The 27,318-nt window shown below is 50.8% G+C and overlaps 1 protein-coding gene across 2 annotated transcripts in view; it reads right to left on the reverse strand.

Moving 5' to 3' along the window:
* atxn1a (ataxin 1a) overlaps positions 1–27,318 on the reverse strand; it is a 61,232-nt gene that overhangs the window by 31,791 nt on the left and 2,123 nt on the right. Inside the window, exon 2 of one of the 2 annotated variants that reach the window (XM_076016387.1) lies at positions 10,969–11,162. The exons of the other annotated variant lie outside the window; for it this stretch is intronic. The gene's annotated coding sequence lies outside the window, so the exon portion shown is untranslated. The remainder of the gene's footprint in view (positions 1–10,968; positions 11,163–27,318) is intronic. 2 annotated transcript variants of the gene reach the window in all.

Here is a 27,318-nt window from a genome sequence, read left to right on the forward strand (position 1 = left end):
AATGTTGTCCACAATCATTGGAAATTACACAGATTCTACCAAGAGGCGGCGGCGGCGGCGGCGGCGGCGGCGCCCGTTTGACGGACGTTTTCAAGGGTGCACCGACAGCCCCCTCACGTGAAGCCGAGGGGTAAACAGGCCGTCGCCGTGGCAACGGCAACCCGCCAGGACCGAAAACGCGACTCTCGGAAAATTAACAACGGCGGCTGCGAAATGCCAGCATCGAGCGGAGCGGCGGCGGCGGCAACAAAGTGGTAGTTGAGCGCGACGGGCAGCGGGCGAGGATGAAGGTGCTCTTAACTCGTCGTCCCCAAATGTCAAAGCTTTTATCCAACGGGCTTCGCTTCCGCCTCGGAGCGCCGACAAAGCTTCGGGAGCGCCGTCAAGCTTCCTTCCGGCGTGTGTTTGCGACGAGCACAATGTGTGAGATCCACGCAGCGCGGCGGAGGCGCTACATTGCCTCCGTTTTTAGCAGGTGGCTTCACACCTGAGGAGGAAGCGGCCGCAGATCACAATCTGTGCAGGGGAGCGACCCCCCACTTCTCCCCCCCCTTATTTGCTTGGCTGTGAATCTGCAACTGACAAGCAGATCATCTTTACCAACGTTAATACTGAAATGTAATAAAAAAAAAAACTTCCTTGACTTTCTTTCTTCAATATAAAGAGTTGAAGTAGAGAAACAAACGGCAAGGACAGAAGCACGGAGACGGACGACAGACTTTGCAAAACAATTCTCACCAAGGTCAAGCAAAGAACCAATGACAACACTGTGTGCAAGCTCAATCAATCAATCAATCAATCAATCAATCAATCACACGTCAACGTAGCGCAACAGAAAAATCTTTTAGAAAGTTGAAGGTCCACCATCACTTTGTTGTCATCCTCACTGCTTCTCCACAGGACCAAAACAGGAAGTAGCTCTGAGTCAAATCCCCAGGGCCAGCCGGGATAATCAGGTCCTCAACTGTATACACACACACACACACACACACACACACACACACACGGGTCTGAGAAGGTTGTGGGAACTAAGCTGCAGCTCCAGGAGGGGAGGAGCCGGGGGAGTAAACACACAGGAAGTGGAGAGCAAACACGGATTAAACATTTCGCACATTCGGAAGAGGACAAGAAGAAGAGGGTGGAGTCAACACCAGGCTAAGGGGTGTGGTCACCTCTCTTTGTGACATGTGGAGCTGTCACTTTCTCAGTCCGGGCCAGGACTGTTGCAGTGGTCCCAGACGTCAGCGCTGCCTCCTCTCTGTGGGAGCGAAGCGTCGCTGCATCCACCACCTCAAACAACCACTCCCCCTGCCCGCCACGCTAACCAATCACAGCGCTGCCTCCACGCAGTTTGTGGGCTCCTGTCAGGGAGACGCAGGCGACACCTGCCAACACTTGCCGACATCTGATCGGCCCTGAGAAAAATACACTTTACGTCTGTGTGTGTGTGTGTGTGTGTGTCAGAGTATGTGTTTGATGGGCCAGGCGACAACGCCAAGGGCCTGGCTGCTGTCATCGATAAGCTCGGCCACGCTGGAGGTGTTTAAATAAGCATCCAACGGTTTCTCATCCCACCGTCGCCCACGTCTGAGGGCCATCGACGGATCGCAACCCAATCAGACTGGACAGCCGTCTGGATCCATCCCATAGCGCCATGGCTACAAACAGGAGCTTGATGTAAAAAGAAAACCCAGAGCAGGAGATTCTCCTGGGGCAAAGAGTCAGACGGGGGGCGGGGGGGGGAAGAAGAAGAAGAAGAAGAAGAAGAAGAAGAAGAAGAAGAAGAGCGGCTGATAAAGATGCCAGCAGCAGCAGCTGTGAATCCAGCTGGACCATCATCCTGCATTCCGACGATGCAGAGGAGGCGGCGGCTTCCTGCCATCAACGCCATCTGGATGGTGAGTGAACAAGTGGGCAGCGGCGGGCCACAAACGCCTGGCCAATAGAGACGCAGACAAGCTTTGGAGGAGGAGCACGTGGTGATGATGATGATGATGATGATGATGTTGACAATGATGATGATGATAATGTTGTTGATGATGTTGTTGATGATGGTGATGCTGATGTTGACGTTGACGATGATGATGTTGACGATGATGATGATGACGATGATGAAGATGACGATCACGTTGATTCTGATGTTGATGATGATGATGATTATACAATGTCTTTGTCCGCCAGCTCAGAGTAAATTCGTTTTTCAAACGTCGACCTTCCCACCGTTCTTTTTCGAACATGATTTCTTCCGAGGGTTTTAACGGGAAGGCAACAGATGATTTGTGGGACTGATTCATTTCTCTAATCACCTGCTGAAAGGCTTTCCGAGGAGCGCAGGAAGCCTCCCACAGAGGCGCATGAGTGAAAGACTCCAACGGTTATTAATCACCAGTTCTCCCCACAGGATTCCAGTGTGGCAAGTCTCGCTAATAATGTTGAGGCGCCATACAGGCGGAGTTAATATCTGCGTGTTTGCCACTGCGGTGAGAGGAGGGGACGGGGGGGGGGGCAAAAAGCAAAGGAGCAGCGTGGAAGACACTGGGTTGCTCTCTGCCACTGCACAACAGCAGCTGTAATGTGGGCCAAATCTGTCCCCAAGGACAACACTGGATTAAACCACATCAATCAAATCAAACAAGTACACGCCTGCACGCACACACACACACACACACACACACACGCACACACACACACGCACACACACACAACTGCACTGCTGCTTCAGAGCCGCTGACCCTCCTTCCTGATTATCTAATAGAGGAATGACCAAGGCCAAGAAAGGATAGGCGTGTGTGTGTGTGTGTGTGTGTGTGTGTGTGTGTGCGTTAGCGAGAGAGAACAAATGAGATCTAAAAGAGGGAGAGAACAGAGGGAGACACGGAGAGGAAGTGGGGGAGCGGCGGGGGCGGGGGGGTCGCTCAATAATTCACCAGCTGCACCGCTTCACTTCCAACACAATCAAACCAGACCTGCACACAACACAGCGTGTGTTTCAGGGAGGCGGGGCTAAGGCCATGATGATGATGATGATGATTAGCGGAGTTGGTGCCGCGACATGGCCGTAAAAAAAAAATCTCACATCTGGGGACTCACATAGCTAATCAGCCTGCATACAAACAGATGGAGACGCACCAAGGGGGATGTGCACGTGTGCACGTGTGCTCGTATGTGCCTATGTAGTTACTACACACCCGTATTTGTCATGAGGGCCTTTGTAAACGTGTGTGAGTGAGTGAGTGAGTGACTCTGTGTGCGTGTACGTGTGTCTACTCATGCCATTGATGGCGACCGGCAGCGGCAGCAGCAGCAGCAGCAGCGGCAGCAGCGGCGGCGGCAGCAGCAGCGGCAGCAGCAGGCACCCCTGTTATGCAATCCTTGCTGACAGGCACATTCGCACGCCTCCACACATGCACACATATACTGTACACACACACACACACACACACACACACACACACACACACACACACACCTGTTGCTAAGAAGGTACCGCTCAGCTACCGCTTAAAAAAAATAACCCCCCTGCCGACTGCTAATTGTGTGTGTGTGTGTGTGTGTGTGTGTGTGTGTGTGTGATTATTATTTCTTTTTTATAACTAATGCTTTACATAAAGGTCCCACTCAACTCCACTGAAACCTCTCCTGCAAAGACTCCAGGAAAGATTTTGAATCTCAGCTCTTCTCTTGGCTGCTTCCTCTTTGTCGCTGCTGTGTTTTGTGAATCTCTGCCCATCGTTGTGTCTTTACGTAACCTCCCACACGCTGGTGGATGCTGCTGCTGCTGCTGCTGCTGCTGCTGCTGCTGCTGCTGCTGCTCCTGCAACGCAGTGCATGAGCCCACTGGAGCGCAGTACCCGGATGCACCAGTGGGGGCAACGCTGTGGGAAAGCGCTATCCAGAAGTGTGGGAGGGGAATTCCTTCACACAGCAGCAGCAGCGTTGAATGACGGCGTGCACGGAGACTGCCACCTCCCCCGCCCCTCTTTGACTCAGCAGCTCCTCGTCAGCACCTCTGCTTTTCTTCTCCTGCGCTTTTTTTTTTAGGTCAGGATGTCGGGCGCCGAAAGTAAAACATTTACGTTTTTTTTTTTGTTTTTTTTTCAATAAAACCGATCGATTCAGCTTTTGACGTTTCCACACGGCGCTCCTAAAGTAGACTGCAACATTCATGAGGACAGGTTTTGAATGAATATTTCTGATGAAGAGACAAGAAGACCGTCTTTTTCTTCTCCTGCGGCTGAGAGACGATAACATCCATCAATGCTACCCTGTGCTAAGTCGTGCTGAATATTGTGCAGAATTCTGTGAATAATGAACAATAAGGGGAAATGAGGGTAAAGTTGAAGCTCACGGAAGAACAAAACATGCCTTGTTTTGTTTTTTTTTGCTCTTTTTATCAACTTGCGTGAATTTTGATGCCATTGAAGCGATGAACTTTAGAATCCACGCGTGACAGCGGTTCTCCCTCCCACCATAAACAAGCGGGTTTAGCCCCGAGGAGAGGAGGCCGCAACAAAACTTCAGCCTGGAAAGTCAACTCGACTTTATTGTCAACCACGGCCTACAGTTCGTGCTGGACAGAGGACATGAATGACATTCCAGTCCTCTCAGGCCCACGGTGCAACAGGCAAAAAGAAGAGCAACAAACAGACAAGGCAGGGAGCAACGCGGTTGCTATCAATAAATCAGACTGTCAGCTAAACTCAGCTATAAAAACTTCTCAAATCAAAAGTTGTTAGCCAGAAAACCCACAAGCCCTCCAGTAGTGGGTTCACTCTGCTCGTATTTCAGCGAAGGAAAACGAGTTTGTCTCAATGGGCTCAATTAGCCTTCAACCTCTCCACACATGTGGAGAGAGCCAGCCAGCCAGCCAGCCAGCCAGTGGAGGAGCTAAGTGGACGGTATGGAGGAACATGGGTAAGTGGTCATCCATCAGCGGCAGCTCAGACTGTTAGCCGCGGCCGCCATTAGCTCGAGGAGCAGGAGGAGAAAAAAAGCAGCGCCAAAACGCAGAGCTGAAGCAGCTTTAGATAAGTGCACTCAAATCAGCCCTATTGTGATGTCACAAAGGGCAGTACGACACGCTCAGGCTAGTGAGCATTAAGGATGGCGAGCGGCTCGTGACGCTGTCGCCACTTTCTTCTCCCGCTGTAGCGGTAGGTGATTATTTCCTCGCCGCCGCCGCCGCCGGCTCTCGGCACATCTTCATCCTTAATGCCGTCGCTCGTCTTCCTCGCCGGCACTTACACGCCAGGTGAGATCACATTAAGCCGCTGCAGCAGCAGAGTGAGGGCATTCCCCAGGCCACGCTAATGCACGGAGCAACGCAGGGGCGTAGCGGGGTTAGCGGTTAGCGCTATACTCATTTGTAGCAGGTTTTCCATCAACTGCTGCGGAACGAGAGCAGAAAAGCTGCGCAGACGAAGCAGGCTGAGACCTGAGAGCAAAGCCTTCAATTCCAGTTCTCCTTTGCTGTTTTTTTTTTCAACCGCTGGTCCGACTTGAGCTGCGAGCAGCACCAATAACAGCACCAGCTCAATAAGCACAGAACATTACAGACTGCGCTAGTGCTCCCCCGCTGGATGTGCGGGCCACTTTCATGAAATAAATAAAGAACAACGGCTGCTGGAGCCGTCGATCGTGGAGCAGAAACCTCCGGCTTGAAATGAATAAAAACACACAAACTGCTTTCAATCCCGTCCACGGCCAGCAGGGACGACGCCGCGCCGCCGGAGGGGGGAGGACCGACGCAATCGGCCAATTAGAGCCTCGCCGAGGATGATGTCACTCATCGGTGCTTATTGCCAGGCGGGGGGGCTGCGGGCGGCAGGGGGCGACCCGGGAGCAAAGGAGGCGGGTGAACCAGCTCGGCTCGGCGCGGCTCGGCTCGGCTCCACTCCCTTCATGTTTGGCTTGAGAGTGGTTGCAAAAATAAATTTAAAAAAACCACCGTCCACATTGGCCCCGCCCACACCGCCGAGGGAATCCGTCAGTGTGAGAGTGACGAGTGGTGACTGTGTGACGAGGGAGGACGACGCAGCGCGCCGTCGTTCAGGAGACTTTCCAAGACCACCACGCAACAGCAATCTGTCAGCCTCGCCGGCTCACGCACGCCAGCTCTTCTGTTGCACCGCCCTGACGGCTACCGGTGGGAAGAGGTCAGAGGTCAGAGGTCACCGTGCAACTATCTGCACAACAATTCCCTCCCTGATCGGTGCGGCCAATCAGTCGCCGCTGCCGTTAACAAGAGTGGCCACAAGCGTACACACACACACACACACACACACACACACACACACACACACACACACACACACACACACACACACACACACCTGCAGCACATGTGCGGCACATTAGCGAAGACCCACGGCAGCACGTTTTTCCATCCTGATGGCCGGATTCCAGTCGATGGCCCGCGGCTCCGCATGACATTTCACGTTGCACTTACACATGCACGCACGCAGAGTGCTTTGCGGCGGCGCAGCCGTAACACACACCCACACACACACACACACACAGGCATGTACACACACCCGGGGGCTGTGTTTCTAACACACAAGTCAAGAGGGACGGAGACAGACGCAGAAAAAGGCCGCATGACTTGTCAGCAAACATGTGGAACCACAAACATAGGAAGATCGTCAGACTCAGACTCACACACACACGCGCACACACACCGATTATCCACCGTGGGAAGCTCTTGTCACCCAGTGCAACTCAGCCAGTGTGCAACACTGAGGTTCCCTGTCAACGAGACGACCGCCTCTCCTTTATTAACTGCTGGTTTTAATATGCGGCCCTGCTGCGACAGGTGGCTCTTCACGATGTGCGCAGGGACGCAGGAACAAAAAAAAAAAAAAGAATTAAAAAAAAGAATTAAAAAACGGAGAAGCAGCGAGAGAAAAAGCGGCTGTGTCCTGAAGTAGTTTGCTAGCAGAGGAAAGTTGTTCAAGTGGCCGCTGAGCCGTCGCTGTTTACAAGCTCGCCGGAGCTGCGCGCTTCTCACGGTGGAAGCTGATTGGTCGCGGCAAACTGTACAGCGGCTGCAAAAGATGCAGAAAGATTTGAAAAGTGACGGCCGGGAAAATAGCAAGAAATGGAAAAAAAACAATTCTAATGTAATGTGAAAGAAAAAGAGGAAAACACAAAAGTGAAGATGGAAAAAAGATTTCCTAACAATGAGGTTTGTTGTTTCATTCAAACACAATAATCTACATGCAACTGAATTCAGGTATATTTGTTATTAAATGACGAAATGGAAAGCGCTGCATGATCTTGCTGCTTATTTAGCGGATTTCAAAGGCAAACTTTGTCTGTCGGCATCTTCACACTGCAATGGACGGCCGTCTCACCCTGGAACTTTTCTGGACGCCGGCAGCGGCGCAGTTTCTGTGTTTTCTTCCTCTTCCTCTTCCTCTCGCTCCTCACTCACTTTAAGCGATTCAAGAAGGGGAGGGGAAAAAAAATAAGAGCGGCACCGACGAACTCAGCGACACCGACGTGAGGTAATTAACTGAGTGTTTAGTATGCAGGCCGAGCAGCGGTGCGCGTGGGCATGCATGCATGTGCGTGCAGGGCTGCGTATCAAGAGGAGGGGGGAGGAGCTTCCAGCTGTCCAGTGGGGCTCTTGCCATGAAACCAACGGCTTGAAAAATAAAAGAAACAATGGCATCATCGAATGCTTTGCTCCGTCCAAAACCATGCTTGTTGGACTCTGGCTTTTATTAAAAAAAACTTTATTGCTCGGACAAAAAAAAAAAAAAAAGTAGCATTCAATTTTAAGCAGAGCAAAAGAGGTCAAAACAAGCCTGCACCGCCTGCAGGCGGCAAGGCTGCTGGAGTTCACCTGCGTGTTGTCACACACACACAAACACTTTCCGTGCGCGCCGGGGTAAACAAATTCATCAGGTTTGTTTTAAAAAGCCACTAAACAACAGCCTGGGGGGGTAACGTCTGTACAAACATTAGCAGAGAGCAGGTAGCCAGCATCACTTGCGAGGCCAATCAATCACCTGACTCGTTAAAGGGCGGTTCCTCAGACTTTGTTGTTTTGAATGAGTTGCTCATGTTCTGATTGTTGGGGAAAGCCGGCCGTACGAAACCAAACAGCGAAAAGAGGAAGACGGAGCTTCGCGGTGCTTCCCGCCACTGCGTCTGCGATTTCTTGGTTCTTTCCCCCCCACAATCCTGCACTTCCTCCTCAACTTCCTGCCGACTCGTCATCCAATCGGGAGCGTTTGCCGCACTCATCGGGTGTCCGTGTCTCCACCGGCAGAGCCAGCGGAGGCTCCTGCAAGGCTGTGACACAGAAGCACTCGCAGCCCCCCCCCCCCCCCACTGGTGCTGCACCAGGAGGAGCAGGTGAAGGGAAGACCTTTCTGTTTTCAGTAGCTCCTGGTACAGTAGCTCACATCCAACCGTGGCCCAAGGCCAGAGAGAGGGAGAGGAAGTGAGTGAGTGCAATTCAATGATGAGGAAGAGCAGAGCGCAGCTATTGGAGGAAAGCAGAGAAGGTGAGAGTTTCTCCCAAGATGCAACAGGTCGTGTTTGGGCAGAATTTCCTTTTTTTCCCCCAGTTTGTCCCAGTGAGCGTCGACCTTTCGACCTTTCCTTCCTCCGTCCTGAACCCATTTCACTGCGGGCCCGAACATCAGGCACGGCTTCAGTTCACTTTCTCACCCTGAACCCGATCTCGGTGGTTTCAACTCTCCTTCTAAAAGCTGTGAAACAGGCAGAGTCTCGGGGTTAATTGCTCATCGAATATCTGTGAGGTGAGAGCGAGGAGTCGCTGCAGGCTCAGTCTGACTGGGAGAAAGTGACTGGGAGAAAGAAAGTGACTGGGAGTCATTTTGGAGCTTTCTCTGCGAGCTCAGACGCAGGACTTAGCTGGCGGAGGTCCAGACGACGCACCGCAGCCGTCCTCTGGAGGAGGAAAGGGGAATTTAAACTATTCAACCAACAGTCAAACAACACCACTTTCACGCAGCCACTTTCAAATCGTTGCGTGTTTGTTCAGGCAGATGACTGAAATAATGGCAACGCTAACAACGAGCGAGCCGACAACAAAAGAAACAAGATTTCCATCCGTGTTTCGTCTGTGATTAGCGTGAGCCAGTCCGTCCCGAGCACACGGAGGGGGAAACAGCGCCTCCTCTGGTCCGCCGTGACTTCCGTCCGTTCTGCTCTGGAGTGACGGACGCGGGGGCCTGATTGGCCGATAATGGCGGGGCCACTTATGCCAGAGGCACTTTGTAAAAGTGAGGTCTGCCACTCCAGGAGGGATATTTAAAGAAAGCGAAAGGAGACGGACACGGAGCTGCGTTACTGTAGCAACCGCAGGCCGCTGTTTGAACCTCGCCAGCGCAGCCGTTCAGCTGTGGAGAGTCGCCCATTGAGGCTCCTCCAAAAAAAAGGCAGCTGAATATTCAGCAACTTTTCAAAAAGAAGAACATAGATGAGAACGTGTTTGATTGTGCGGCAATAAATGAAGTCAGGTACGACGGCGCCACCTGACTAAAGGGAGAAGAAGAGCAAATCAAAAGCGGCGTTGGCGCAGAGAATTTTCTATTTGATTTTTTATTTATTTTTTTTTATTTTTTATCAAAATGAGACTTTTTTTTTTTGCTATTTTTTTTCAAAAATTCTTAGAAATAGCAGCATCGAAACAACCGATGGGAAATCCTCCTCGAACGCACCCCTAGAGGCTCGAACGTGAATCTCTCGTCAGTGGGCAGGGCTACTGAGCAGCCAATCAGCATCCGTGCAGGGGAAGGAGGCGGAGTTGCAGCCAGGGGTTGAAAAAAAAAAAACCCAATGAGGAAGAGCAGCGCGGCGGCGTGTCGACGCTGCAAAGTTGCACCGCTGGGCGAGAAAGAAAGTGAAGCAAAGATGGAAAAGATTTCCTCTCTCGTGGCTCGACGCCTCACAAACATCCTCCGGGTGCTCTCCTCAAGACGGAGGCGTGGCGTGAAGCCCAGGGTCTCCTGAGTGGCTCCAGGGGACTGAACTGAAGAACAACACAGGAGCCCCAAGTTGAATGATAATAAGTGAGAATAAAAGCAAAGCCGAGCCAAATCAGAAAATAGATCCGCCCGCGACGTGACTGACGTGACGGTCGTGCATTCGCTTCTCCTCCCTCCCCCCCCCCCCGTCCTCTTCCTCCTCCTCCTCCTCCTCCTCCTCCTCCTCCCCTCCAAAAGCAGCTATTTTCTGACACGTGTTGATTGCCAAGACTCGCCGCCCAGCGCGATTGTTGGAGCCGGCCGACTGACAGGCCTCCATCTGCTGCATCTCGCCGGGCTTTCTGCTCGCTGAAAAGCCACTTTTCTGTCTCCATCTCCGTCTCTGTCTCTCTCCCTCTCTCTCTCTCTCTCCCTCTCTCTCTCTCTCCCCGGCCCGGAGTTTACAAAAGAAAAGCGGAAGCTGAGACTGAGAGAGAGAGAGAGAGAGAGTGTGGGGTGAGTGAGTGAGTGAGTGAAACGTGTGATTTCAATTCAGCCGGCGTGACGGCTGAATAAAGGAGAAGGTGCGGAGGAGAGAGAGAGAAAGAGAGAGAGAGCGTGCGGGCGAGCGAGCGAGGAGGAGGGGCTGAATCTTTGTGTCCGAGACGTAAAAAATAAAATACTTTTTTTTTTTAATCCACGTCGGTGTTTTTCCTTGCAAAACATGTTGCTGGACGCTGCTGCATCAGACAGTGATCTGAAGGACCGCTCCTTTCAAAATAAAACATCTTCTGAGGGTGTGGAGAGTAAAGTTGGAAAGTTCAACCGGACCAATCAGCTTCCACAGCCAGAGTCTAGAGCTCCGCAGAGTTAGAGACTGGGAATGGGAAAATGTGGAAAGAAAGCAACATCAGGTGGCACCAATCAGAATCTAGAGGGCGGAGCTGCAACCGGTCGGATCAGAACCGGACGGCTGTTTTCTTCCATTTCAAAAACTCCAGATGAGAAATGAACGAGCAGGACCTACCTGAGCAGAGGAGGCCGAGCGGTGAGGTGGATGGAGTGGGCGGAGCCTGCTGCAGTGTGGGGGGGGGGGTGGAGCCTGCCGCTCAGTCAGACCAGAGTGAGGCGGTCCGGACCTCTGCGCTGGCTGGAGGGAAGCCTTCCGAGCCGTCCGACCACGTCTGACTGTCCGTCGGCCGCAGGCGGCGTCAACATTCCCTGCGAGCCGCAGAGGGAAGGCAGTGTTAGCGCCACCCACAGGAGAAACCGCTTGGCGTCGGCTTCCACGCACTCATGCTGCCGTTTTTTTTTTTGTTTGTTCTACTCGCGACAGCGACGAGCTGCTGTGGGTCACTGAACGCAAAAGAGAAAAAGCTCCCCGTGAAAATGTTTTCCCACTGTAATGGAGTTCTGCCAGTGAACTCGGAGGAAGTGAGGAAAGTCCATCGACCTCTTCGGTACCGTTCCAAGTCAAGGCGTGCCCAAGTACGCCCATCCTGGCAATTCAGCCCTTGGTGATGATGTCACAAAGGGCACTATTGATCAGTTGGTTCTCCCTTTGATTGGAGATGCCATTGGATTTGCTTTATGAATAAAAAATTGATTGTTTGATTGATTGATTGAAAATATCCACGTTAGTGACATTGTGAGACAGCCTGGTGGAAGGTCCAACAAAGCAATAAATAATGATGAAGATCATAATGCGTTTCAGCAGTAGAGCTGTAAACACAGGGCTCAGTGTGCGGCCGAGCTCCAGAGGTTTCACTGCAGTCTGAGCAGTGCCTCTCTCCCCGGCGTCGCCTGGACCAGGAGGTCCAGGTCCAACTGACTCTTCAGCTACTGCTCCCCCATTCAGTCAGAGCCCACCAGTGTGCTGTGATGTGCTGTGCTGTGCTGCGCACGCCATGCGTCTCTCCTCTCAGTTACAGTAACTGCGCCCCCCCGGCTCTCGGCGGGGTCGCGGCAGGGGGAACCGACACGGTAGAACCCGGAGACAAGGCAGCGTCTTCATGGCTGGGCTCAGGGAAAGCGGGTCATGTGATCAGGTGACGAGCAGCCCCCGGGTCACAAACGGAAACTGACTGCTTCTTCTTATTCCTCTACTTCTCCTTTATTTGTTTTCAAGCCAGTTGACACAGTTGGCAAACACACGGGCGTAGGAAGGCGGCGCTTCGGCAGAGCAAACAGCGTGTTTGGGTGAACGCACCAGCGGCTGGCAAGTCACCACTGGAGGAAGGACTGGAAACACGGCCCCAGAGGGAAATATTGACCGTACACATCGAGCGAATCCTGCTTTTTTTTTTTGTTGTGAGTCGTTGGTGGCGGAAAGAAAAAGGAAACTTTTTCAGATCCCTTTAAGAAGGACCAACGGCTCGTCCAATCAAATTTAACGTCTTATCCCCGCCTCCCTCTGCCACCTGTGTGCATGCAGCATGTAGCATGTAGCATGTAGCAGATGGACGTTGCGCCCGACATGTCACAGCAAACATAAACAACCTACATATGTGTATCTTCTTTCACGACCTCTATTAAAAAAATTAAATTAAATTAAAAAAAAAGTCCACCAGTGCCGCCTACAGTGCAGAGTGCAAAGTGCAGCGTCTGCAGCGGCAAGGTCGCCTTCAAGGACGAATTAGGAGCCGGCGGCAGCCAAGACACGTGAGAGCGTCTGGTAAACAGCAGCCAGGGTCGGCCGCCCAGAGGAGGATGTGTGCACTGCGGCTTCTTCTTCTTATCATTATTGTTAGCATTAGCATTAGCATTAGCATAGTATTGACAACTGAATACGCACAGTCAACAAGCCTGACGTGCAGCCACGAGGCAAAAAAAAGAAAGAAAGAAAGATAAATCAACAAGCGAAAGATGTCGAGTGGAGATAAAAGAGGCGCCGAGGCGTCGATAAGACTCACACGGACACACACGTAGCACGTTAACCATTAACCTCATTGGCCAGGAGCCCATCGTCTGGATGTAGTGACCCTGCTTTGAAAAAAAGAAGAAGAAATCTTCAACTACACCCAGTAAAGTCATTACCAGTCATCCCACAGGAACAGCTGGGCTGTAAACCCACGCCTATCTGAGATTGCAGGCTCAGAATGGATGCGGACGGACGGACCGACTCAGCAGGCCCGGGATCAGGTGACCCTGCCTGTTACAAGCTGCATTATGTGCCCTGTGTGTAGCCCTGGAACCCTGACAGGCCTGCTCTTCTATTGGGTCTCCTGCCTATTGACACACACACACACACACACACACACACACACACACACACACACACACACACACACACACACACACACACACACACACACACACACACACACACTCAGTGTTTGGACACATGTGCATGTGTTCAAACACGTTGCGTCTGCAGACTGGAGCTGCCGCCACCAGACAGTTTCACCCGCCGCTTTTCTAAAGATTCTTTTTGTTCCTGCAAAATGTCAGAGGCTTTATTTCTCAACGCTTCTCCAGGATGTCAGCGGGTCTCTGCAGGCTCCCTCAGAGTTCCTGCGCACGCTCCTCGGTTCTGTCTCTGCGTGACGAGTGCAGGGGAGGGAGGGAGGGAGGGAGGGAGGGAGGAGAGCGCGAGAAGCAGAGGGGAACTAAATAATAATAATAATGATAATAATAATAATGATAATAATAATAAAATAAATAAATAAAAGGGGACCAGAAAAGGAAGGGAGCAGATGCACCAGAAGGCGAGCAGCCCTCAGAGGGGACTTCCTGTTTCAAAACTGGCTTCTCTTGGCAGTTCAGCCATTGGAACAGACCACACCAGCCAAGCTTTCTGTTTGGTTGGGGTTTTTTTTTTTTTTTTTTGCTTTTTGTTTTTATTTCGGTCTGATTTGAACTGAGTCACGACGTCTCGACGACGGAGGTCCAGGACGCCGCCGCCGCCGCAGCTCTGGGGGGGGGGGGGGGGTTTCGCTGCAAAATGCAACAACTAAACCCACGGAGGTCGGCTCAGGTGGACACAACAACAACAACAACGGAGGGGGGTGGGGGGTGGGGGGGGGAGGGGGTCGCTCTGGTTCGCATAGCAAACAGTTGCAGCTTTGTGCTGGCCAATCACAGGACTGCAAAAGCTTGAACATGAGAAACAAGACTGGATCTTCAAAGACCCAGTTTGAAGACTGCACACCGGGTGTTTTTACTGTCCTCCAATGTAAAACTGGGAGCCTCAACATTACTTAAGTGCTGCGGTTTTTTCATTGTGAAATTTAGGTTCTCTGGAAAAATGAATCGTTAACGCTGAATGGATTCATGGATAGTTTGCATCTCTGGTTCGTGACTGTGCAACGGTTCTTCATCCAGACGTACCTGGATATCTAACTGTGTCGTGGATGTATGTGACCTTGTGGGGGGTGGGGAGATATACATATTGTACAATATGCTTACAAATGTTACAATTGATATGTTTTGCAATAAAAAGGTTTGGTATAAAACAGCTATTCAACCTGCTGCGAGTGCCGTCGAGCTGCAGCCTTCGGAATTGTCCAAACCTTTTTCAGCGCAGCATGCGAGGAAATACGAGCACGCAACCGGCGGTTACGCAATTCGGCGCCGCCGCCGAAACGCACGGCTCGGCTATCAGTGTGGGTCAAAGTTCCACGCTGCGAAACGCAAACGGCAAAACGCACTTCCGCCTCCACCGACGATCATGCTTTACACTGCTGATAAGTCTGTCCGTCACACACACGCACACGCACGCACACGCACACACACACACACACACACAATGTGCACAATGCAACCATGAAGGCAGGTCGCAGATAGCAGATAACAGACACTCCGACACTGTTTAAACTGCGATAAGTGCAGACTGATGTACAGAGGTAGACCGTGACATCACACACACACACACACACACACACACACACACACACACACACACACACACACACACACACACACACACACACACACACACACACACACACACACACACACACACACACACACTAGACTGAGACGTGTGAGTTGTGCGCTTCCTCTGGGAGGAAGGTGCAAAAACGAGCATATTTTTAATTCCATAAAGTTTTTTATGAGATTATGATAACATCTGGTGAGGCAGAAACACCTCAAGCAGGAATTTATTGGCTCATACGTCAAACTGACTGCGCATAACGTTTCTTGTTGTTGTTGTTGTTGTTGTTTTCTTAACCCTGCTGCGAATGTCAGGAAACCTTTTAAACCAAGGTTGGGAATCAGCAGCCGAGTGTTTGGAAAGATGCGGCGAATCCAAAACCTGGACGAGCCTTCGCTCACGATCACTCTGTCAGGAAACAACCAATAAGATTTTAGGTGGTGGGGAAGCATCAGCTTGAGGCTTCTGATGCTAACTGCTCAGCAGCTAGCTTGAGCGAGGCCCGCTGGAAGCTCTCCAGACGGGAGCTTTGCAAGGCGGACGCTTCGTTAGCGCACCTCTACTCTCCATCCCTCCTTCCTGACACGTGCGTTCTCCGGGGCATCGCATCACAGCGCAGCAACGTCGCTGCGACACGTGACGGAGATGCCAGGGAGCAGCTTCTCCCCGCTGCGTGCAGGAAGAGAGCGAGAGGAGGGGATGGAAACCTCACAGTGGGGGGGGGGGGATGCATTACTTTTTTATTTGCGTAGGACTTTTGTACAAAGTTTCTCAATCAGCCCGACCAAAAATACCTGAGTAAGAAAACCCCCCCTGCGCTAAGGACTGCCGCTGCACATGGCAACCACAGGGAGTTACTCAGCAGAGCAGCCTTAGTCCCCGAGAATCAGGAAGCCTGCCTGTGATTGGCTGGCTGCGATCCCAGCACTGGGAGACAGGGAATAGGCTGGGAGGGAGGCCTAAGGAGAACACACACACACACACACACACGCGAGTGAAATCTTGTACACATCTTTCCTCTATTACCCAAAGCGATGCCTGCTGCCCACATACACAGAGCAAAAAAATGCTGCTTTTGATCCCTTTTCATGTCTTTTTTCAAATGTTAACCCACTTACTATAAATTCACAACACACACACACACACACACACACACACACACACACACACACACACACACACACACACACACACACACACACACACACACAACAAGCACGCCAAGTTCTGAACTTCAACATCTTGCAAAAAACAATCTGTGCGAGTGTGTCTGGCCTGACAAATGAACCCTCAGATGCTTCAAGAAGAAGAAGAAGAAGAAGAAGAAGAAACACAAAGAGGAAAACATATTGAGCAGCCAACCCAGTGGTCATGCAACCAGGGTTAGGGTTATTAGTCTACTTAGTAACAGTGGACACCTGTCCTCCTGTCAGAAGTTCCCAGTGTTGGTCAACCACTATCAACTATGTGATGATGTTGATATTAACTATCGGATGAAAAACCTTTGGATATTCTTTTGAAAAGAGAACTTTTTTTGTTGCTGTGGGGCTTCAGTACTCGTCCTGAGAAAGTCACCAGGGCGGCTGTGGCAGGTTCCCGCTGGCAGCACAGATGCTATCTCACGCCACACACACACACACACACACACACACACACACACACACACACACACACACACACACACACACACACACACACACACACACACACACACAGAGTGACCCACCAGCTGTCCCTGGAGATCCTGCACCATCGTCTGAAGGCCCAAGACTGAGAGGAGAAGATAGGGGAAGAGGACGGAGCAGCAGATGCTGCAGCTGACAAGTGCGTGTGAGTGTGAGTGTGAGTGTGTGTGTGTGCGTGTTTGTGTGTGTGTGCGTGGATCATTTCCAATAGCAGAGGGCCCAGCTATCCTTGCTTAACCTTCAGTGGAAGTTTGTCTGTGTGTGCATCTGTGCCTCCATGTGTAGAATATGATGTAACATTGCCCACAGGAGACTATTTATGATGATACTAACACTACTACCACTACTATTACCACCACTACTACTACTAATAATAATAATAATAATAATTATAAATAAATATAAATTACAAATATTCCATTCATAAATACATGGCTATTCAAGTTATTCGTTAACAATAAATAAATGTATATATGTATATATAAAATGTATAATATATACACACACATCTTATGTATTTATATACATATATATGTAAAAATATGTACTGTATATATACATGCATATAATCAAATAGCATTATTGGTTAAACATAATTAGAATAAATATAAATAATTATAATTCATTCAGGGGGGAAAAACAGGAGCAACTTTCTGAAGCGGTTTGTCTGAACTCAGGTCTCCCATCACTTTGGCTTACATCACTGTCTTGAGAGACACATGACGCACATGTTGAATTAATGGCTCGGCAAAACCAGTCGGGCTCCAGTCTGAGTTATCTAAATTCAACAAACCAACAACAGGCGGCAGGTCGAGCCCCAGGCGCTCGGCAGGACGGCGGCGGCGCAGGAGCCACGCCGGGGTTATGTAACCACAGGTCACGGGGTCAGAGCCGCCAGCGTGGCCACGCCCAGCCAGCCTGTTAGCATTCCACACTCTGCTACACACTGTCAATACTTGACGGGGCTGGTGATGTACGACGCTGCTGCTGCTGCTGCTGCTGCTGCTGCTGCTGCTGCAGCTGCTGCAGCTGCTGGAACCAGGCTGAAACCACCGCAGCTTCGGGAAAACTTTCCCTCATAGGAATTTTTGTTTTATTTAGCAGCAGTTTTTTAATGGATTTATAGATTTCTTTTAAACAGACGTGAGGTTATTTTTTGTTGTTGTTGTTTTTAAAGCAGATCTGCGTGAATTCTGGTGTGGACAAGAGGACGCGACTGTCTCTGCTTGTGCGGGAGACACTGCTTCAGCTCCGCTGTGAAGACGCATGGCTGCACATGGTCTAGCAGAGGCGACTCCCACTGGGCGGCCTGTGGAGTGAGTGTCACTTCTCTCAGTGAAACGACGCCTGCATCTGAGAGCAATAAAATCGTCAGGCTGCCTCACCAGCGGATTCGAAAACGTGAAGTTTTAAAGCTCCCACGTTACGAGTTATAAATTACAAGTTGAATCTGTCTCGCTGTCCTGTGAGCAAACTCCCAGAAGTCCATCCTTTCCCTCTTTTGCTTCCTCCACTCCTCCACCCCCCCCCCCCCCCCCCCCAAAAGTGTGAGTTAAAACATGTTGTTCTGCAAATCCGCCCTTTGTGATGTCACAGAGGCCACTGATTTCTACTCTTGGGTTAGTGACCACCGCTCTCAGCCTTGGTGTTGGCTCCGCCCTCTTGTTTGACCCCCTTGTTTTTGACGCCTTCCCAACATTTCCAACAAAGCATCAGCTTTAGCAGGAGGCTGTAAACAGAGGGCTAAATAAATACACAGTGCATGGGAAAGAGTTCCTGACAGTAAATGCACCATTTTTTTATTTATTTTTTTATTTTTTAGATTTAAAATTGAATACAACGAGTTGCTGCCACAGTTTAAACCAGGACAATTTTAAAGGGACATCCTGGCCTTTCTGGATAGCTAAGTAAAGAGATACTTGTCAAGAAAGAACATTCAAGTACACAGACACACACATGCAAGTAAGCACGGAAACACACACGCATGCACGCACACACACACACACACACACACACGCAGGAGTAGAGTGGATTGAAAGTCTTTGCAAGATGGAAGGAGTGAAAGTGGGGCAGGCCGTCCTGGCTTTAAAGGAATCACTACAGCTCCTTTGCCTTCACTTCAAACACACACAAAACTATGGCAACTTTTTGCTACACAAACGCACAACTGAGTCAGTGCGGTGGGCAACAATCAGTCCATTCTTGGGATGACGCAGCAGTGTCGAGAGAAGCTCAGCTTCTCAAGCTGCTCAACCTTGAGTGGTTGGACGGGGTCTCCTGGTGACTGCACATCAACACAGACGCGACCAACCACACAGCTCAACAACAACGACGACAACGACAACACCACAACGGGTCCTGTTACATCGCTGATGCAAACATTTCTGCATCTCAACCACTTTGCGTTGCAGCGCTGGTGGGAGTTGGCATAAAGAACACATTTAAGTACGTTACTTTTCAAGCAGCAGCACATTTAAAGTGGATCCCAGCGGCACCTTCCTGGCTTCTCGTGCCAGAACCAAGCAGACGCTCCAAATGCCAGCTTTCCTACACAGACATCCAGCTCGTGACCTTTTTTTCACAGAAAACAAACTCCCGAAAATATCTTGCAGAACTGGGATGACGGTTTGCTTTGGCAGTACTCTGGACCACAAACACGTTACCGGGTCAAACAGATCAATGTCTTTATTTAGCGATCAAACAACGGTGAGTCAACGGTCAACAGTTCCTCCTTCCACGCTCGACTCGGGCCCAGTTGATCTGTGGCATCCCGTACCATTTGGAAAAGCCATAATGGATAGATTTGCAATACAATCCAATCTGTGCATCATTGTGTTTCTCTCAAACTGTTGATATGACGAGCCGGGGCCCCCCTGGACAAAAGAACCCCTCTAGATGGCATTAGCCGAGCCACTCGTTCTTACAAACACATGAAACAAAGTGCAGCACACAAGCTTACTACTTTTTACGAGACCTTATTAGACTCTGCCTCCTATTTAAAAGATTACAAGTAAACAACAACAACAACAGTGCAAAGCCCACAAATCTCTCCCACTAAAGCCCAACCAAAGGGGACTGGGAAATAGTGCCATTGGTGGACTGCAGTCATGTGTTGCTCTTGGCAAAACTCTTGAAAATAGAAAAAACAAACAGCAAAACCTGCAAACAGAAACCGGCAAATCCTGCAGCTTCTTAGTGGCCTTGTGCAAGTGTTCCGAGAATCAGCTGAAGCCTGCTTTCTGGTCGCACCGACTCGGAGTTCCTCCACTTTACACCAGACTCTTCACGGTCTCTGAGCCGGAGGAACCGGGCCAGCTTTCCATCGATCGTTTGGGTGAAAGTGGACGCTCGTCGGTCCAAATGGCCGTTGGGTAAACAGTGAAAAGTTTGGATGGAACGGTGCACACGTTCACTTCCAAGAATAAAGGCAGCTAGGTCATGATGCAAGAGCAGCAGCGCATTCGTGTAAGTCAGCAAATTGCAACTGGGATATGGTGGAAGAATCGCTCGCCTTGCGCGCGGTGCAAAGCCTCTTTAAACGGACTCGTAGACTCTTTAATGAGTCCACCCTGGGGAACAACACCGCATAGGTGTCCAACGCCAAAGCTTTGTGCCCCCGTAGTGCCGATATCAGGACCTGTGACCTGGTCTTAGCAATCAGCTCCTGGTTGGCAGCATGGTTCTCATTAGGGAAGGGAGTAAATGAGTGGGAGCGATTAGAGGGCACACTGCAGATTTTAATCCGCCAGGAGAGCATTAGCAGATGTTAGCTGATGTTCTGTGTCGCAGAGGATCACAACATTCCCTCGCGCGCGTCAGAGTCAGTGTGATTTTAAAGGTTGTGGAGTTTGGATCTGTTGCGGCCCCCCTGAAGGGGTTTTCTGTGGGGGACGTCAATGGGGTTTCCTTCAGTGAACTAAAAAGGGGGCTGGAGGATAGTTTAGCTGCCTCCCATGCACAATATGATGCAAAAGTGTCATTTCAAATCATATCCAAAGAGAGTATCTGACTTTTAGTAAAAGTCACGTGAAGCCGGCAACTGCGGCCGCATAACCAGATTTGAGGGTCTTGCAGGCCTGCTGCAGAATGTCTCCACGGGTTTACACCAGCAGGCAGGAGCACTCAACACTTAGCACGCTTGTTAGTGCACCGCCGGCCCATCCATCAGACGTAATGCACACAGTAAAGTCATTGATCGGGTCTCTTGCAACGACGGCTCGCTGTGTTTTACCGTGGACTCCCAGTCGAGAGTGGGAGAGAACGCGGGCAGATCTTTAAACACCCGAGGAATCGTGTTGCGGTTAGAGGCGAAGGCAAGAATGAGAGGAGCTGAGAGGAGACCAAAACCACCTGACAACTGCAGGCTGCCTGTTCCCGTAAAGGAGAGCATTTGGTCCGATTAGTGCGTCTGTGAATCTGGCATTAGAGCGCCGTTCTTTTTTTCCTTACCACAGGTATTTCTCCTGCAAGCCCCTGCAATGCGTGTGTACGCTCAGCGTAAGCACAGCTGCAACAGAGCATGTGTGCGTGTTTGCCTGTTAATTAGTTGTCCACGCCCATGTAAATACCAGCTAAAAATGTCTGCACGTTATGCAAGTGGTGCGCGAGCCTTCGTGAGAGCGATGCGAAACACCACAGGAACACAACGATTGTGTGCTGCGCCACACGTCTTAGTAAACTGTTCTCCAGTCGCTGGGCCTCTCCTTCGCCAACAATCCTCACTTCCTTTCAAGGGAGGCTTCTCGCGCCAGTCCAAGAGCACCAGTGGGTTCTCTCTGGAGAGACTTTACGGAATACATACTGACAAAAATCCAAGCAGGGTGCAGCCAGGGGGAAAGGGAGACGGGTACACCCTCTAAAGAGGTGCTGATAGTGTAATTGGTGATGGACTCGCGGGGGCTTACGGGCAGTTGGGGAACATCCTGGTCGACCGTGTCTTATCTTCCGTCAGCAGTGTTTCAGCACACCTACCCGGCCGGTCACGGCCAAATGCCCTCCGTTCCACTTTCACGAGCTTACCGCATAGCTAAAGGAAGGGTCCAGAAATAATAACCGGCCAGTCGGGGCGTCCAGCCAGCCGGCCGGCCGGCCAGACACACAGGCAGCCGCGTCCAAAGAGCTCGTCAGCTGGCCAGCCCTCAGCACAGCATCCAGCCAAATAAGCGAGCCAGATGAGGGCTGATCCGCTGCCGCCTGTCCGAGCCATTCAGTCAAAAAGATGAACTGGCCCAATCCACAGACAGACAGACAGACAGACAGACAGACAGACAGACAGACAGACAGAAACTGCACCCCGTTGAGAAAAATGCTGTCAGCCTCGAGGACACGATTCTGACCTCATCAAAAAAAGACATTTCGGGTCTGTGTTTCAACCTGCCGCCCAGTGTCCCACAACCACGTGCGGATCCCATGCTCCTGGAATGCAGGATTTCATCACACGCGTGTCCCGAAAGAACAAACGAGATCAACAAAGCGCGAGTCACCCGTGGATGGACCGACACTTGGCATCGATGACCTGTCGAGTAGACTTTTAGCTGTGGAAGCAAAGCCGGGCCAAGAACAACGTTTGGTGCAGCAGGGTGGGTTTTGGTATTTGGGGGATTGTTTTCTATCACTGGCCATTTTCCTGTTTTTGAATTCCTCTCTCTAAGTACATATCCTCCTGGCCGAGGCGTTCATTGTTGATACCCAAACACACCCAGTTTGCAGCTGAGGATACCCGAGCGAGAGTGCTGGTTTAGAGAGGGGGGGGAGAAAAAAACAACCCAGGGGATGTCGAGAGTTTGGAGTTTATTTTAGACTGCGTGTGCATTCCTGTTGAATATTATTTATGAAACCGTCACACTTTGCCCTCCCCTGGACCTCTGCAAACATTAACTCGTGTCGCTCCAACACAAAGACGGGCGTGATGACACTTCCAGGTTTGCAGCTTCTGCATTTTAGATGCCCCTTAAAGTGGAGGTTCTGCCTCAGCAGCTTATTTTGGCCGGTATGCGGCCGGTGACGGACAAAGTGCATCTGTTCCCTCTACGAGAGGGGGAAGTACAGATGACACGGTGCAACGGCGCCGCACCTGCCTTCTGGAGTTTGCGGGATAAAAAGCGGGGGAGGCAGCGATCACAACACATCTCAGCGCTCCGATTAAGTTCTCCAGCGTCATCGAAATGGAGTCGGCTGTTAGGCGACGGTGCATTACAACAGCCGGCGGAAGACGCATCGCTTATGTCTGGGGGTTGCTGACGGAAGTCACTACACATTTGTGCTTCTATATATGTGCGTGACCCAAATTCCCTCCTCCTTTCATCTCGCGTCTCCATCGCTATCTGTCTGGACCGGCTCCCAGGTTGTCAGCTTATCCCCGTCCCAGGCCCGGAGCTCTGCGGGAGCAGAGGCGAGGCTGCAGGAGCTGTCGGACTGCCAGTCACTGTCAGCTCCCTCACTGTAATCCTGCACTGCCTCCGATAAGAACAAGGGAGGCGCGGAGCGGAGGCAGAGAGGAGAGGAAAGGGGGACAGGAAGTGCAGAGGAGCACGGCTGCTGCTTCGTCCCCCCACCCCCACCCTCCGCAAAAAACAAATAAATAAATAAGCACTTGTAGAAACACACAGGGACACGCCAGCCAGACGACCAAGTGTTGGGCGTGCTGTAAACAGAGGGCTAAGTACGCTGCTTGTGTTCTGGACAAATATTGGTGCAATTCCTGCTCCACTGGAGTTGGGGGGTGAAGCATAAAGACCTAAAAGCAGAGATAACGTGAGACCTTTCAAGCGGCCCATCGCTCTCTCAGCCGGGCCTTTTTTCTGGCTGTATGATCAAATATGAATCAAGGCCGAGAGATCAAAGGTGCAGCCGAGTGGATCCTCTCTTGCCTGATGATGACTTATATGTGCCGTAGCATTTGATGTGTATCTTTCCGTGGCACTTTAAGGGGGTTCGCTCTGATGATTTTTAGCCTCCCTGAAGGAACTCCAATTTGTCATGTTAAAGTCTTCTTATCCACACACACACACACACACACACACACACACACACACACACACACACACACACACACACACACACACACACACACACACACACACACACACACACACACACACACACACGTCATTATCGGGCAGAAAGCCTTTTGCTTTGGCTGCGACCGGCCTCCACATATCGACAACTGCACGTCTTGTACGCCGCAGAGCCCAGACTGCCTTCCCCACCTGCACACGCAGTCAGTCAACCGTGCCGACGCCCATCGACCCGGCGGCCTCCCTCCCCCGCCCCCCTGACAGTTCCGGGGGAAAGTCTCAGACCCTCTTTCACCTCTTTAGTGTTTTCTCTCTCTACTGAACCCTTATTAAAAACCTCCTCCAGAATTAGACTTTAAATATAGCACCTCGCGTCTTATATTACACAAGAGTCTAAATATGATGAGAAAGGATCTCATTTCCAAAAGAAACACACACCATCCAGCGGGAGACTCAGCATCCCACTCGCCCAGAGGGGTCATGCGGCTTTGGTGGCCTCCAAAGTGGCAGCAAAGCAGAGATGTCACATCCGTCTGAGTCAGTGAGCGCTCGCGTGACACAGCAACTCAACTCAACTCAACTGACACGAGAAACAATGCTGCAAACCATACTCGGCCTGGCGGCTCTCGTGCAGCTTGCCCACATATGAACCAGGCTTTATGCAAAGACTATGTAGCGGAATAAACGCTCTGTATCCATGCAAATGACAAATGTGGCAAACTCCGCCGTATTCACCAGCAGTAGCAGCAGCAGTAGCAGCAGCAGTAGCAGCAGTTAGCGTCAGACACTGAGCTACACAGAGCGTAGAGATGTGTTCACTTGCTGCTACGATAGTGCAAATACAGCTTCTCTTTATGATTGCGCTACGTGGCCGCAGGAAGGAGCAGAGGCAAACAAAGGCAGCAGCAGAAGAGCGGAGAGGTTGGATTTCAGGAATTACTGTCAACTGGCCAAGTTGTAATTATTCCTGTAGCTCAGCTGGCACCGGCGGTGAGGAGCGCTGTGCCGAGCCCAAGACAAGGTCACATTAATCTAACGCAGCTCGTCGCTCGCGTCAGCTGATGGTTTCACAACGTGCGACTAATCTTTGCGTTAGCCGCGTTTCCAAACAGACCGGAAAAAACTGTGACAATGTTTGTTATTTCTGTCCATTTTCTGACGCGACATTCTTGGAAACGAAGAACTGATAGGAATCAGTGACGGTCGGCTGCTCAGGCCTCATTCTCCTGACCCTGGCCGGCCACCTCTGCACCTGCGTTGTTGGCCGTCGAAGGTCAACTTATTACTTGAATGAGACAGAGACACGATTGTAGCGGCAAAGGCCGCAGACGCGGTTCAATCCCAGTGACTCAGGCCACAGAGTTTCACAGAGTGAGAAAGCAGCTATAGGAAGTCACACGTTCAATTACAGACTCTCAATTATGTCTTTTTTTTTTTTTTCTCCCTCTCTTACTGTAGCGCACACGCACTGAGATTGCAGAGTGCTTTCAACGGATCGCAGACTCAGACGGCAGACAAAGAAATAGCTCCTTTACATGAAGTCATAACGTCGGGCATTATCACAAATGCCGGAAAACTCTTTCACACAAGACGCACACTCAGGCACATACGCACAAAGCCTTCTCACATACAGTTGCCTGTGCTGATGAACAGAGAGAAGGATGAAAGGGGAAGTTGAAAAGGTCTGCGTGCCGCTCAATGGTTCAACCGGTCGACTCCAACTCTTGATCTCATCACGCCTACACCCATCACGCCTTGGATCATTTTCTCTCTCTCTCTCTCTCACACACACACACAGTCTGAGCGTTTCCTTTCTTTTGTTTGCGTCCAACTTCAATACGACCCACATCTTCTGCTACATCTTTTTCCCCCCCGCCTTCCTTCCATCTGAGTTGTGTAAGCTCCCTTTCAGAATGAGTCAACCCTTGGCCCACCGGGTCAGGGGCCGAGTTCAGCCAACGTACGGCATGAATCGCGACGGTGATCTCTCATGGAAAGGATTTTGTGCAACTGGTAAGACACATTAGCCAAAGGTCTGAGGAGTTGAGGGAGCACCAGGAGACCACAGCTGGGTTTCCGTCTCTCTGAACACTGACGGAAACAAACGGCAACGCTGGATTTTGCACGACAGAATTCAATGCCAGCTCGCCAGTTGGTTGTTGACTGCTGCAATACAGTGGCAGTGTGTTGCTTATACCGCCACCTACAGATAAAACTCGTACTGTTCATCTGCTTCCAACCACTTATTTCCTATCCCAATTTCAACTTGCTGGACCACTCATCCCATATTTTATTCCAAAGGGATAAATTACAACAAGATGTGGATGAGCTCTGATTCAGGGAGGGTTTTTTTTTCTGTGATGATGATGATGATGATGATGATGATTTGTGTTTACCCTTCAGTACACCCTGGCACAAAAACGCGAACACCTGTTTCAGCTCCCAGTGGCTGCATTTGGCCTGGGGAACACGTCCAATCATTCACCCTGCCTGTATCTGCAGGTTGGAGCAGAGAACCGTTTCTCTCACTTATTCATTCAGCCGTGAAAACCTCCGCCCAATCATTACATGGAAATCTCACACACACGCACGCACACACTTTTCTCTCTTCTGCTTCACCCCTGGCAACAAATTCCAGAGACAGACTACGCTCTTGCCCCATAGTCTGGAGGAAGTGTGTATCACCGTGTGTGTCAGCGATACACACAGTGCACACGACTCACTACAAACGGCAAATGAGTCAAACCCATTCAAATGGCTCACAATCAAGGCACGCCGGCTCCTAATTGGCGCACGTTGCCGTCTGAAAACGAGTGGCATTTGCGGTCAATCGCCTTTAGTAAGACAGTGTGTGTGTGTGTAGTGTGTGTGTGCACGTGAGAGTGACTTAAGCCAATCTGATGTGGCACTCCGCTGATCAATAAGCCATTAAAGTGGCTTTCCTTCTTTCTCGGCCTCTCACCTGAAGACCTGGTGGTGGCGCAATAAACTCGGGGGGGCCATGACCCTCGACCAGCGTTGTCAATCTGACGGACTTGAACCTGACTTCCAACAGCCCTGTGCCAAGCTGCCGGCTTTGGAGCGTCTGTCGCTTTAAATGCCGCATCTCACCCCGCCCCTCTCTTCCACAGGGTGTGGAAGTACACACAAGTACAGCTTCACACTTCCATGGCAACTCCTGAGGGCGCAACCTGTAAGGAACAGACCTGGCGAGGAAAACAGGCCGGATGCAGCCATATGTCTGAGGCAGTCGGGCGCTTTGATGAAGTTTAGGGGGCGATTAGAGCTGCTGCTCCTGCTGCTACTGAGAGAGAAGCTTGTCGAGCGGCGCACCAAGAGATGAAAGCAGTTTGTCCCATCTTCAGGGAGGCTCATCTGACTGCTTATGGTTGGCAACGAAGATAAACCGCGCGGGGTAAAAAGTCAGCAAATGTACTTCCATTTGCTCACCGCCACTGGCCAGAATAGCACCAGTACGTAGAAATATCACAAAAGCACTCAAGAGTGGGTTCCTGGACCGACCTGTGTGATTCACACTCTGGGGTCTCGAGCTCTACCTTGGAGAACAAACCTGTCAGCCATCATAAAGACATTCACTCACATTCTGCTCGTCTTTATGGCCAGACACAATACAAAGGTATTGGAGACAGTCAACACTTGGACTCTTTCTTAAGCAGACAAAAGCTAACCTGACGTGACTGAGCTGACAGTGGAGATGTCAGACCTCAGACAGAAGCTAAACTTCTTGTTAGGGGAGTCACAAGTCAAGTATAAACAGCTTCCTTATTCCGGTAACCAGG

Source organism: Nelusetta ayraudi, unplaced genomic scaffold (assembly GCF_046127955.1).
Source record: "Nelusetta ayraudi isolate G7.1 ecotype Tasmania unplaced genomic scaffold, CSIRO-AGI_Nayr_v1 ptg000225l, whole genome shotgun sequence".
Taxonomy (NCBI): Eukaryota; Metazoa; Chordata; class Actinopteri; order Tetraodontiformes; family Monacanthidae; genus Nelusetta; species Nelusetta ayraudi.